The sequence below is a fragment of the Canis aureus genome, chromosome 13 (genome assembly GCF_053574225.1).
Source record: "Canis aureus isolate CA01 chromosome 13, VMU_Caureus_v.1.0, whole genome shotgun sequence".
NCBI classification, from domain to species: Eukaryota; Metazoa; Chordata; class Mammalia; order Carnivora; family Canidae; genus Canis; species Canis aureus.
In genome coordinates, this window is record NC_135623.1 from 8,470,293 (window position 1) to 8,482,508 (window position 12,216).

At 50.5% G+C, this 12,216-nt stretch overlaps 2 long non-coding RNA genes across 2 annotated transcripts; one reads left to right on the top strand and one right to left on the bottom strand.

The window, feature by feature from the left end:
- The first annotated feature begins 5,463 nt into the window (after window positions 1-5,463).
- Window positions 5,464-9,488, top strand: LOC144281776 (uncharacterized). Its single transcript, XR_013350173.1, has 4 exons — window positions 5,464-5,744; window positions 6,747-6,927; window positions 8,205-8,306; window positions 8,472-9,488. It is a non-coding gene; the product is annotated as an uncharacterized LOC144281776 (long non-coding RNA).
- LOC144281775 (uncharacterized) lies at window positions 6,198-10,833 on the bottom strand. The gene is made up of 3 exons (XR_013350172.1): window positions 10,697-10,833; window positions 8,433-8,628; window positions 6,198-6,612 (listed from the first exon to the last, which is right to left on the bottom strand). It is a non-coding gene; the product is annotated as an uncharacterized LOC144281775 (long non-coding RNA).
- Window positions 10,834-12,216: the final 1,383 nt, after the last annotated feature.

The following is a 12,216-nucleotide window of genomic DNA, read 5'->3' on the forward strand; positions in this document are numbered from 1 at the left end:
GTCCCTTTGATGTTCTACCAAGACCTCAGACTCATCACACCCCAAACTGTCCTTCCCAACCTGCTTTCCCCCCTCAATTCCCTATTCTTGGTTGTAGCCACACCGGCTACCTAGACACCCCAACTCAAGCTCCCCAACCCATTCCCCAATAGACACACATATGGAATTCACTGACGCCCCAGGTCCATGAGATCTTCACCCCGTGAACAGCTGATTTGGCCACAAATACAAAATTTGGCCAAATACAAAACTCACACTCCTACAAAACTCATGCATGTCCAGCCGCACAAAAATAAAATCAGAAGCACACAGAGAGCTATGCAGAAAAGAAACTCACACTCCTGCGTCATCACAGCAAGTCATGCATAATGATAAATACACGTACATACTCACACGTACACGGTCCTAGGCGACAAGCCTTTCACCAAGAATGTTCTGGGGAAATGAAACATGGTAAAGTCCAATCATCTTGAACCCAGACCCAGGCCCTGAACCCATAAATCCTACTGGGGGAGGAGGGCAGGCGTCGCCTTTCCCCTGCTCCTGACAGCCGTGATTTGTGCCTGCTCCGTGGACCCTGGTGCCATAATTCACCCTCAGTGCCCACAAGATGACTGTCCAGCCTGGCGATACGCCTGCCTTAAGCTCCAGGTTGGCTGTGCCTGTCCTCCTGGCCCCAGATCCAAACTGTGTCAATAAAGCTAGGGCTGAGAGCAGGGGATAGAGGTCACATAAGGCTCTGTTTCCCAGGACAGAGGACCACAAGATGTGTCTATCACCCCAACATCTTCCAGAATCCCCTACTTATTCAGGAACTCCAGGACAAATTCCTCTCTGTGCCCAAACCCAGACCACAGTTGACATCCAAGCTGCCTTCAACAAATTGGCAAAGAGGATGCCGACAGCCAGAACCTGGCTGTAAGCCCCAATTGTGAGAACCCAGACTTCTTACTGCATGAGCAACCTGGAAGTCACTGCTCCCATCACTCTGCCTTCCCTTTTCCCCACCTCCAAACACACACACAGAATTCCCTGGCTGTGGCCTGCCGGAGGACGGGCAGCTCCTGAGCAATCCCTGGGCCTAATGCTCACTGGGAGGGCAGTGGCAGGGTGGATGAGTAAGATGGCACAACTTCCTTATATGTTCATGTGGTGGTGTGGAGGATCTGGGTGGTGGCTGGAGCAGATGAAGGTGGGAGGTGATGGAGGAGGTGACAGTCTAACAGAGATCCAACGTTACACGGCAATCTACTGTTAAGCCCAAAACAAGAAGGTCGGATTTTCTCCTTAATTGCTGAGAGCTAGGAATAAGGCTGCACACGTAGAGCCTTCTGGAAAGGGCTCTGATAGTAATGACGGTCTGTCTCAAACCCTGTAACATCCTGCCTCTGCCCATTAAGAGTGAGCGAGTCCACAGTGAAGAGAGATTCCACAGGGATTGGCTGCTAGTGGACTGGGGAATCCTGTCTGAACTGCTCTTTTGACCTACTGGCATCCCTTTCTGTCTTGGAACCTTGTTTATTTACCCTTTTTCCCTCTCTGTCCTCACTGGGGGAAAGATCGAATAATCGAATGTTGTGGAGATAATTGACCAACCATTTGGAAAACAATACAGCTGGAGTCTTTACACAAAAAAATAATTTCAAAAGGGTGAAAACATCAAGCGTAAAAAAGTGAAGCCACACAAGTACTAAAGCAAAGTGTGAATATTTGTATTGTTTAAAGGAAGGGTGGCTTTTCTAAGCATGACACAAAATACAAGAGTTCTAATTCTTTTTTTTTTTTTTAATTTTTATTTATTTATGATAGTCACAGAGAGAGAGAGAGAGAGAGAGGCAGAGACACAGGCAGAGGGAGAAGCAGGCTCCATGCACCGGGAGCCTGACGTGGGATTCGATCCCGGGTCTCCAGGATTGCGCCCTGGGCCAAAGGCAGGCGCTAAACCACTGCGCCACCCAGGGATCCCAAAATACAAGAGTTCTAAAGGAAAAGCTTGGCAGACTAGACCACAAGAGAATCAAGTATTTATGAAAGACAAAAAATAAATAAGATTGAAAGTCAGGACAAAGTAGAAAACATTAGGACCATTCTCTCTAATACGTAAAAGAGGTCCTGCAAATACAATTTTTTTTTTAAAAAAGGATAAATATTCCAGTAGAGAAATGGACAAAGAACATGATCCAGACAATTCAGAAGTGAAATGTGATTGCCGTTAAGAACTGAGTATACGTTCCAGTTCAATAGTGATCAAAGAAATGCAAATTTAAAAATGGTATCAGCTGTGACCTAGCAGGTGGGCAAAAGTTTTTTAAAAAACCGACAAGGGTAGAGACACCTGGGTGGTTCAGTCTGTTAAGCATCTGCCTTTGGCTCAGGTCATAATCGCAGGGTCCTGAGATTAAGCCCTGCCCTGGGCTCCCTGCTCAGCAGAGAATCTGCCTCTCCTTCTCCCTCTGCTGCTCCCCCCACTTGTACTCTCTCTCTCTCAAATAAATAAAATCTTAAAAAAAAAATCTGACAAGGGGGTCTGTCATTGGCAACCGAGTAAGGAAAGGAGCTCTCTCCCACGCTGTGTTCATGGACTGGAAGATTCACTTTTGTTAAAATGTCAATTCTACCCAAAGCAATCTACAGAGTCAGTACAATCCCCACCAAAATTGCAATGACTTTTTTTTTTTTTTTGCAGGAAAGGGAAAAGCCATCCTAAACTGCATCTAGAATCTCAAGAGACCCTGAAAAGCCAAAACTATCATGAAAAAAAACAAAGCTAGAGGACTCACTTGCACCTCCTGATTTCAAAATTTATTTCAAAGCTACAATAGTCAAAACAGTGTGGTAGGGGCATAGACACAGACATATAGACCAATGGAATAGAAGAGAGCACAGATATAGACAGTCCAACGATTCTTAACAGAAGTGTCAAGACCACTCAATGCGAAAAGGACAGTCTTTTCAATAAAAGGTGCTGGGAAAACTGGATATTTATATGCAAAAGAATGAAGTTGGGCCCTTACTTACCATTATGTCCTCAAAAGTTACCTCAAAGTGGATCAAGGACCTCAATGTAAGACTTAAAACTATAAAATTTTTAGAAGAAAACACAAGGCAAAAACTTCATGACATTGGATCTGGCAATGATTTTTTTGTATAGGACACGAAAGGCACAGGTGGAAAAAGAAAAAAAGAGAAATTGGACTTCACGAAAATTTAGACATTTTGTGCATCAAAAGATACTATAAAGAGAGTAAAAAAAATAAAGCAATCTACAGACTAGGACAAATATTTACAAATTTTATATCTGATAAGGGGTTAATGTCTGGAATATATAAAGAACTCCTACAGCTCAAAACTAACAACAATAAAACAACCAGATTTAAAAATGGGCAAAAGACTTGAAAAGACAAGTCTTCAAAGAATATATACAGATGGGGGCAGCCCCGGTGGCCCAGCGGTTTAGCGCCGCCAGCCCAGGGTGTGATCCTGGAGACCCGGGATCAAGTCCTGCATCCAGCTCCCTGCGAGGAGCCTGCTTCTCCCTCTGCCTCTCTCTCTCTCTCTCTCTCATATGAATAAATTAATAAAATCTTTAAAAAAAAAGAATATATACAGATGGCCAATAAGCACATGAAAAGATGTTCATCACTCGTCATCAGGAAAATGCAAAACCACGATCAGATACCACTTCACACCCTTTAGAATGGCTTCTAAAAACAAAACAAAACAAAACAGAAAACAACAAGTGTTGGCAAGGATATGGAGAAATTGGACCCCTGGTGCACTGTTGAGGAAACATAAAATGGCGCGACCACTGCAGAAAACACTGAATCGTTTTCTCAGAAAGTTAAAAATAGAATCATCATATGATGCAGCAACTCCATTTTGGGGTATATATCCAAAAGAGTTGAAACTAAGGTCTCAAAAAAATATGTTCATGGTAGCATTATTCAAATGTGAATAATGTGAAAGCAACACAAGTGTCCCCTGATGGATAAATAGATAAACAAAATGTGGTATATACATATGATGAGATATTATTCAGCTTTTAAAAGGAAAGAAATTCTGGCCCAGGCTACAACGTGGATGAACCTGTAGGGCATTATGATGAGTGCAAAGAGCCAGCGAGAAAAAGACAAATATATGATTCGGCTGAGATGAGGCCTTGAGAGTCGTCAAAATCACGGAGGCAGGAATTAGAATGGTGGTTGCAGGGCCTGGCGGGTGGGGTGGGGAATGGGAGCTAGTGGTTAATGGATACAGAGTTTGAGTTTTATAGGATGAGAAGCATTCTGGGGTTGAATGATGAGGGTGGTTGTGCAAGAACGTACTAACCGCCACAGAACTATACACTTAAAAATGGTTAATATGGTAAATTTTGTGTTGTATGTATTTTACCACAATAAAAAAAAAAATGAGGGGTGCCTGGGTGGCTCAGTCAGTCAGGTGTCTGCGTTCAGCTCGGGACATGATCCCAGGGTCCTGGGATCAAGCCCCACATCAGGCTCCCTGCTCAGTGGGGAGTCTGCTTCTCTCCCTCTCCCTCTGCCCCTCACTCTGTCATGCTCTCTTGCTCTCTCTCAAATAGATAAATAAAATCTTTAAAAAAAAAAAAATTGAGGGAGAAAAGCTAAAAAAGAAAGAAACCAAACCCGACCAGGGTGTCCACCTGTGGCAATGGTTTAAAGACAGGGGGTCCCTCCCACACTGATGCAGGGAGACATGAGCCCGGGTCCCGGGGCTCCAGAGGCCGGCGGGCCTGTGTCCCCGTAGCAGCTGCTAACAGATACAACCCTTACCGCGCACCAGGCATCGTTCTAAGTGCCCAGCACTTCATCATCCTAACAGTAATCCCACAGGATAAATCCTATTATTATCCCCATTTTACAGATGAGGAAACCGAAGCCCAGAGAGGTTAAGTAATTTGCCCACCATCCCTTTGCTAGACAACGACAGAACTGGTACCGGCATCTGGCTCTGCTATGCCACATTATACCAAAATGTTAATCGTGCAAACCCTTTGTCCTAGAAATTCCACTCCTGGGAATCAATCTTAAGGAGTTAATTAGGCAAGCGCACAGAGATATATATACAGGGATGTGGCTCCCCATGTCAAATGTATCAGAGAAAAACTGGGAACGGTATCAATATCCATCAGTAGGAGATCCATTGACTGAATTATCTTGTGTCCGTGAAGCAGAAATGCTGCGCAACCATTAAAAAAGTATGAGTATATTATATTCGCTGATACGGAAAGAGCTCAACAACATATTGTTGAGTGGAAAAGCAGGTTGCAAAACAGCATGCATCGTATGATCCCATTTAGGTAAAATTATATATATATCACTCAAGATCCAAGAGGATGCTCACCGAGCGCTAAAGGTTATTATCTCGAGATGGTGGGAATTTCAGGGAACCTTGATGTTCTCCTTTCTCCCTTTCTTGTGTCGTTTGGATTTTGTACAGTGGGCATATATTATCTTTGTAAACAGCAAAGGCAGTTTAAGAAAAATGAGCCTCCCGGCGCCCCCTTGTTTGTATCTCCCCACGCTTCGTTCGCCCAACCTGCCGTGAGTCCCCACGACGACCTGGGAGGCCTCGGACTGGGAGGAAAAAGAGAGAAATGGACCCTCTTTGGATGAATCAGGGGGGCAGAGACAAGGCCACTGCGGGAAGCGTGGGGAGAGCGATGCATACACCCTGCTTGACCGAGACGGAAACCGGTCCAGACACAGAAAGGTACCAAGCAGGTGAGCCAGGGAGGAGGGAAGGCGAGAAGGTGCAGCCGCAGGTACTTGGTATGGGCGCCATGTCTCGCTCCCAGGTTGGCTAATGCTGTCCTGTTAATGAAGTGAGTGATTAATAGCCAAGGGGATAGAGAGCTGGTATATGAGATTAATCCCAGTTAATGAATCCATTGTTAACGGCATTAAATAGCGACGGGGGATGGGGAGGCAGGCTCCTCTCAGCACACCCAGGCCCGCTGCCCCGCAGACAGCAGGGAGGAAGGCCTGGTCTGCTGGGGGTGGTGGGGAGCGGTGGGGAGGTGGGGGGGTGGGGAGCCCAGGCCCCACGCTGACTACCGTGAGGCTGGCACCCTTCACAGGCCCTCGGCCCCTGGCCACGTAGCCCTAGCCCCCCACCCCTCCCACCCACCCACCCCCACCTCCACCCCCACCTCCCACCCCCACCTCCCCGGCCCTGGGAGAGCCAGCTGGCCCCGTCCCTTGTCCCTCGCTGCTGTCTCCGGCCTCCTCAGCCTGACTCCAGGCCGGGCCACGCTCCCTCCCTGGGGAGGCTGAGTGCCCAGGTCTGGGGGCAGTGGGGGCGGAGGGTGAGGAGAAGCAGCCACTGGCCACTGGAGGCCAGAGGACACGAAGCCCTCCAAGGGTCAGGGCACGAAGGGTCCTGGGCGGGGGAGAGAGAGACTGGACGGCAGAGGGTCCTTCCTGGAGGACAGCGGAGTCCGGGTCCGGGTGACCCTGCAGTGCACTGCACATCTTCGGGGGGCCCAGGCATCAGGCGCGCCCTGGGCGACCTCGGGCTCTCCAGGCTGTCTCTCCCCGGGTTCCAGCTGACCTCCCGGAGCCTCGTGGATGAACAGATCCCCGGTGTTTCCTGTGTGTGGGGGAGAGATAACATTTCCTGAACCCTCGCTTGTCTAGGCCCCAAGCTCGAAGCTGAGAACAAGCTCATGGGCGTGGCCCTCACCATAACCCCGAATAATGGCTGTTCTTGTCCCCATTTTACAGAGAAGGACACTAATAAGGCTCAGGGACGGGCAGCGTCCTGCCCACGATCACAGAGCAAGATCGTGGTAGAGCCAGGGTTGGAAATCGGTGCCGCACGGCTTCAAAATCTACGCTGTCACGGCAACGCTTCCTGCCCCTCGACCAAGCGGTGGGCCCCAAGGGGCGGTCTCCACAGCAGCAGGTACAGTGTCCGCCTCACCTGGCAAGCCCTGGGCCCCACCTCGGACCTGGGGGAGCGGCCCCGGGGGTGCTGGCGGGCACGAATGATTCCCGGGATGCAATGAACCTTCTGAGGCCCCGCTCTTCCAGGCCTGCAAATGCTGACGCACCCAGGGACCCTTCTCCCTGTCTACACTCTCTGTCTCTCCGGGTGATCTCATCCCGTCCCCTGGCTTTAAACATTTATATGCTGACAACTTCCCAATTTATATCTTCAGTCCTGACATCCCCGTGAACTCCTATCACATACATCCAGCTACCTGCCTGACATCCCCATGTAGCCGTCTCCAGGATCTCAAAATTAAAGTGCATCCTGATTGTCCCCAATCCTGCTCCTCCCCCATATCCCCCTTCTCAGAAAGTGGCACCAACACTGACCCGAGTTGCTCAGGCCCTAAGTCTTAGAGTCACCCTTTACACCCCTCCTTATCTCGTGGCTCATGTCTAGGCCAACAGGAACACCCGTTGGTTCTATTTTTAAAATATATTTCAAATCTGACTCCATTTACCACCTCTGCATCTGCCGCTATGGTCCAAACCATCTTTCTCTTCTCACCAGGACACATATGTTCACATCCCAAATGACCCCTGAACTCACACGCAGGCTCCTACAGTCTTATTTACTCTCAGTGGCCAGAGTGATCTTTTTAAGACATAAAGCTGAGGGAATCCCTGGGTGGCGCAGCGGTTTAGCGCCTGCCTTTGGCCCAGGGCGCGATCCTGGAGACCCGGGATCGAATCCCACGTCGGGCTCCCGGTGCATGGAGCCTGCTTCTCCCTCTGCCTGTGTCTCTGCCTCTCTCTCTCTCTCTCTCTCTCTCTCGCTCTCTGATGACTATCATAAATAAATAAATAAATTTAAAAAAAAAAAAAAAAAAAAAAAAAAAAAGACATAAAGCTGAGATATGTCACCTTCCTGGTCGAAACCCCTCCAGTTCTCAACATGTATAGGATTAAATCCGTAGTCCTTGCTTGACCTCCAAAGTCTTGTACAGTCTGTACCCCTACATCCCTCAGTCCCCTCCAACCTCATCCACTCTCTCTCACTACACCTGCTCCCCCACACCACAACCACACCTGCTTCTTAACCACCTAGATTGCCATGAGCATGCCCCCACCTCAGGGCCTTTGCACCAGCTATCCCCTCTGCTCGGGTGTTCTTCTAATTGCTTCATTCAGTTCTTTTCCTTTTTTTTTTTTTTTTTTTGGATTTTATTTATCTATTCATGAGAGACACAGAGAGAGAGGCAGAGACACAGGCAGAGGGAGGAGCAGGCTCCATGCAGGGAGCCCAATGCGGGACTCGATCCCAGGACTCCAGGATCACACCCTGGGCTGAAGGTAGGTGCTGAACCGCTGAGCCACCCAGGGATTCCCATCAGTTCTCTTCTTAAAGTCAAAGCAACCTGTCCCACCTCCCACCCCATGCTCACTCAGCTTTGTTTTCCGCACAGCACTCATTGTCACCTGATGTCACGTTGTTTTCATGTCCTCCTCTCCTACCAGGCTGTATGCTCCATGAGGACAGGGACTTCCCATTTGCTCAGCAACCAGAACGGTGCCCGGATGGGAGCCGCTCAATCAGTGTTTGCTGAATGAATGAACTTCCCTGAACTTCTGTTTCCCCTCCTGTAAAAATGGGCATCCTGGCCCCAAGAAGTGCCTGTGCAGATTGAAAAAAAATAGGTAAATGACCTGCGTAGCTCATGATTGGCCTAACGTGGATCCTCAGTGAAGATTTTTGTCATCTTGGGAATCTTCCCTTCCTTCCCATGCTTAAGAATTCCTGCTGGCTCCGCATGTCCTACCACCTCGAGTGAGTGTGGGCCTTGACCAGATCGGGCTGGGGAGGGTTGGCCACGGCCAAGGTGCAACCCAGCCTGCTTCTCCCTGGGCCCCCAAAGAAACTAACCACAATCTCACATCTATCTGATTCTTCACATTTTGCCCCAAACTGAGGTCAGTGTTGACCACACCCTCACCTCCGACCTCTCCCTTGTGCCTGGATCGCCCTCAGCTCTGCTCTGATTCCAGGCCCTACTCTTGCTCTGAGAACCAGCTGGCCTTCCTCCACGCCTTCCTCCTCCTCCTGGAAGCCGCCTTCCTCCTCCTCCTGGAAGCCGGCCTGACTTTCCCTCTCTCCTCCAAGCTTCCCACGTACTGCATTCTGCACTCCCCTGTGCCGTCCTTGGAGTGTCTCTAGGGTGTTTTCCCTCTTCAACCATAACAACAGTGACACCTAATTTTTAAATTACGTTTGCTGCGAAGCCAAACAGATCAGAGAGCTATAGAGGGAAAAGTCGAAGTTCCCCTTCGCTGGCCCTTGTCCAGGCTCGTTCCTCCGTGGGGTGACCCCTGCCAGCAGTCTGGCCTGACCACTCACGCCCCTCCAGGCATTTGCACACCTACCCTCGCCCACACCCCAGTAGACGGGATCATGCTGTACCTCTCCTTCAACCTGATTTTTTGACTTAGCAGTATGTCTCAGTGATTGTGCCCTGTCAGCACCGACTCCCTTTTGAAGACTGCACGGCCGTGGCTGGGCCATGATTTATTTAACCACTTCTCTCTTGATGGACGTCGGGGTTGTTTCCAGTTTTGCACTATCAGAGGGCGGAGGGCGCCCTGCCCCAGCAGCCCCGTGGGGTGGGTGCTGCCCTGAGTGCACGTTTCTGCAGGAGAGAGGGAGGCAGGGAGGCCGGAATGGAGGCCGGGGTGGGGTTGCAGGGGAGAGGCTGCCCCCCTCCAAAGGGCCTGAGCCGCCCTGCCCACCGCGCGGCCCACACCTGACCCTGCGCTCTGATTTCACGAAGCACTTCCACAAGCACTATTTTATTTCTCCTCACAAGAGCCCTGCGAGGTAGTGACATCAGTACCATTTCACAGGCGAGGACTGGAATTCAGCCCATCCTGTCACTCTGCAGAGCTCCCGCTCAGCTCAGCTCGGGTCCTGTGCAGACCAGACAGGTCCCCAGGCCCCAGGGGTGCTGCTGGGGCATGCACACCACCGTCCCAGTGGGGCCGTGGGCGCCAGAGGAGCAAGGGGGTCTGGAGATAGAGGGGAGGCGCTGGGTGGGGGCTCCACAGCCCGAGGAGGGGCTTTCTTCCCACTCCTTCCATGGCTCAGAGGAGCCTGGGCTCAGGCTGAGAAGCAGGGCTGCTAGGTTGCCATGGAAACGGAGGGTTCCTCTCTCCCTCACAGCAGGAATCACGGTGATTGGGGGTGGGGGGTGGGAGGAGGATGTTTCCCTGGCAGCAAGGCGGGTTGGGGCTAGGAGGCCGGTCACTCCTCCCCTCCTCCCTCCCTTCCTTCCCGCTCCCCACCCAGTGTGGAGGCCAGCCGCCAGCAGGGGGGCCGATGGGGGGGCTGGCCTAGACCCCCAAAGGGAGACTGTCAGTTGGTGGCGGTGGGGTGAGGCGGGGAGTCAGGGGATCCCAAAGGAAGGTACAGATGGTCCCTCCTTTTAGACCCCCCACATATGAGGGCCCCCGCCCAGGTGCTCTAACAGGACAGAGCTGAGGTTCCTCTCTCACCCAGAGAGTGGACCCCACTGACTAGCCCAGCTCACACTGACCCCAGGCACATGTGCACATGAACTCCGTACACACACACACACACACACACACACACCACTCACCGGCAGTCAGGCACTGATACGCTCATAGGTTGATGGGTTCTCGTGCACGCTCATTCATACACAGTCACACCCACACACGCACACCACACGCACCTGCTACCTGATGCACGCGTGTGGTCACATATTCCAGCACGCGTGCAAACATGCATCCTCTCTCTGCCTCTGCGACTGCTTGTCAGTCCTGGAAGCGCCTTCCCTTCTTCGTCACATCTTGTCCTGCTCACTCCCCCTTTGCTCTGTCTCTCCCCCTCTCCCCCAACCCTCAGCCTTGTCCTTGGCAGGAGCCCTGCCCTCTGGGCTCAGCCCTGGAAGGAGATGCTGTCATTTCCAAGGGAGCAGATTCTCAGACACAGACAGCACTCAGCCTTGAAAAAGCAAGGAGGGTGGGGGGGGGGGGGTTGTGGGGGGGAGGCGTGCAGTGTCAAGTTTAATACCCCACCCACCTCCTTCTCTTTCCAGATGAGGCTCCTGCCGAATCCTGGCTGGATCTAAGAGCAGCAAAAGTTACCCCCTTCCCCAAACATGACAAACAAAAGCCTCCCACAAGCTCAACCTCAGTGAGTTAAATTGTAAATATCCAAACAACCGTGGTTAATAATAATAGGCAGCTAAGTGGCTACTACTGAGGGCTTGAGTACCAAGTACTATGCTAAGTTCACGGTCCCACTTATTCCTCGGATCAGCCTCTCAGGCAGGGAATATTATTTCCATTTCACAGAGAAGGAAGCTAAAGCTCAGAGAGCTTGTGTAACTTCCAATGATGGAGCTGGGACGGCCAGACCCCAAGCATTCCCACCGAGGGGCCACCCTCCTTGCTCACCCCGCACGTACCGAGCAAGGGCCCCTGGACCAGATGGGAGGCTATCAGCCGGGTGACTGGTGCAGGAGAGCAGACACCTGCTAGTTGGAACTGCATACCAGACACCCTTCTCCTAAGGGTCCTCTGGTCATTCTCTGCCTTCCACTGAGAGCTTGCAGGGTTGTTGTCTCTGGGTCTCTTTTTTGTTTTTTTAAGATTTTATTTATTTCTGCATGAGAGACACACAGAGAGAGGCAGAGACACAGACAGAGGGAGAAGCAGGCCCGCAGGACTCGATCCTGGATCCCGTGAGCCGAAGGCAGACACTCAACCGCTGAGCCACCCAGACGCCCCATGTCTAACCGCTGCTCTATGTCTAGACTCCTTTCAGCCTCTTCGCTTCAAGTCACTCACTTGGTCATCCTTCCAAGCCCTCAGCTGCAGAGTCATCCTTTTGCAAAGAATTCTTCTAGAAGTTCCATTTCCCCTCAGGCCTACTCCAGCCAGACCCACGGAGCTATTAGGTATGAATACAATGGCTCATCAAGGTGTTATGCTAAACACAACTTACTTAATTCCTAAGAGGAATTCTGTTCTCAGTTGTTTTTTTTTTTCCTCCCTGCTACACTGTGATTATATCCTCCTAGCTTTTTGAAGGTAAAATGTTGTTTTAAGTATCCTTACTCAATTTTAAGTTGCCAAATTCTATGAGTTCCTCGATTTTTTTTTTTAAATAAAGGGGTCCGGAACTACCGATTGCCTACTGATCTAATCCAACCCCTTATTTTTCACACTGGGAAAATGAATCCAAGAG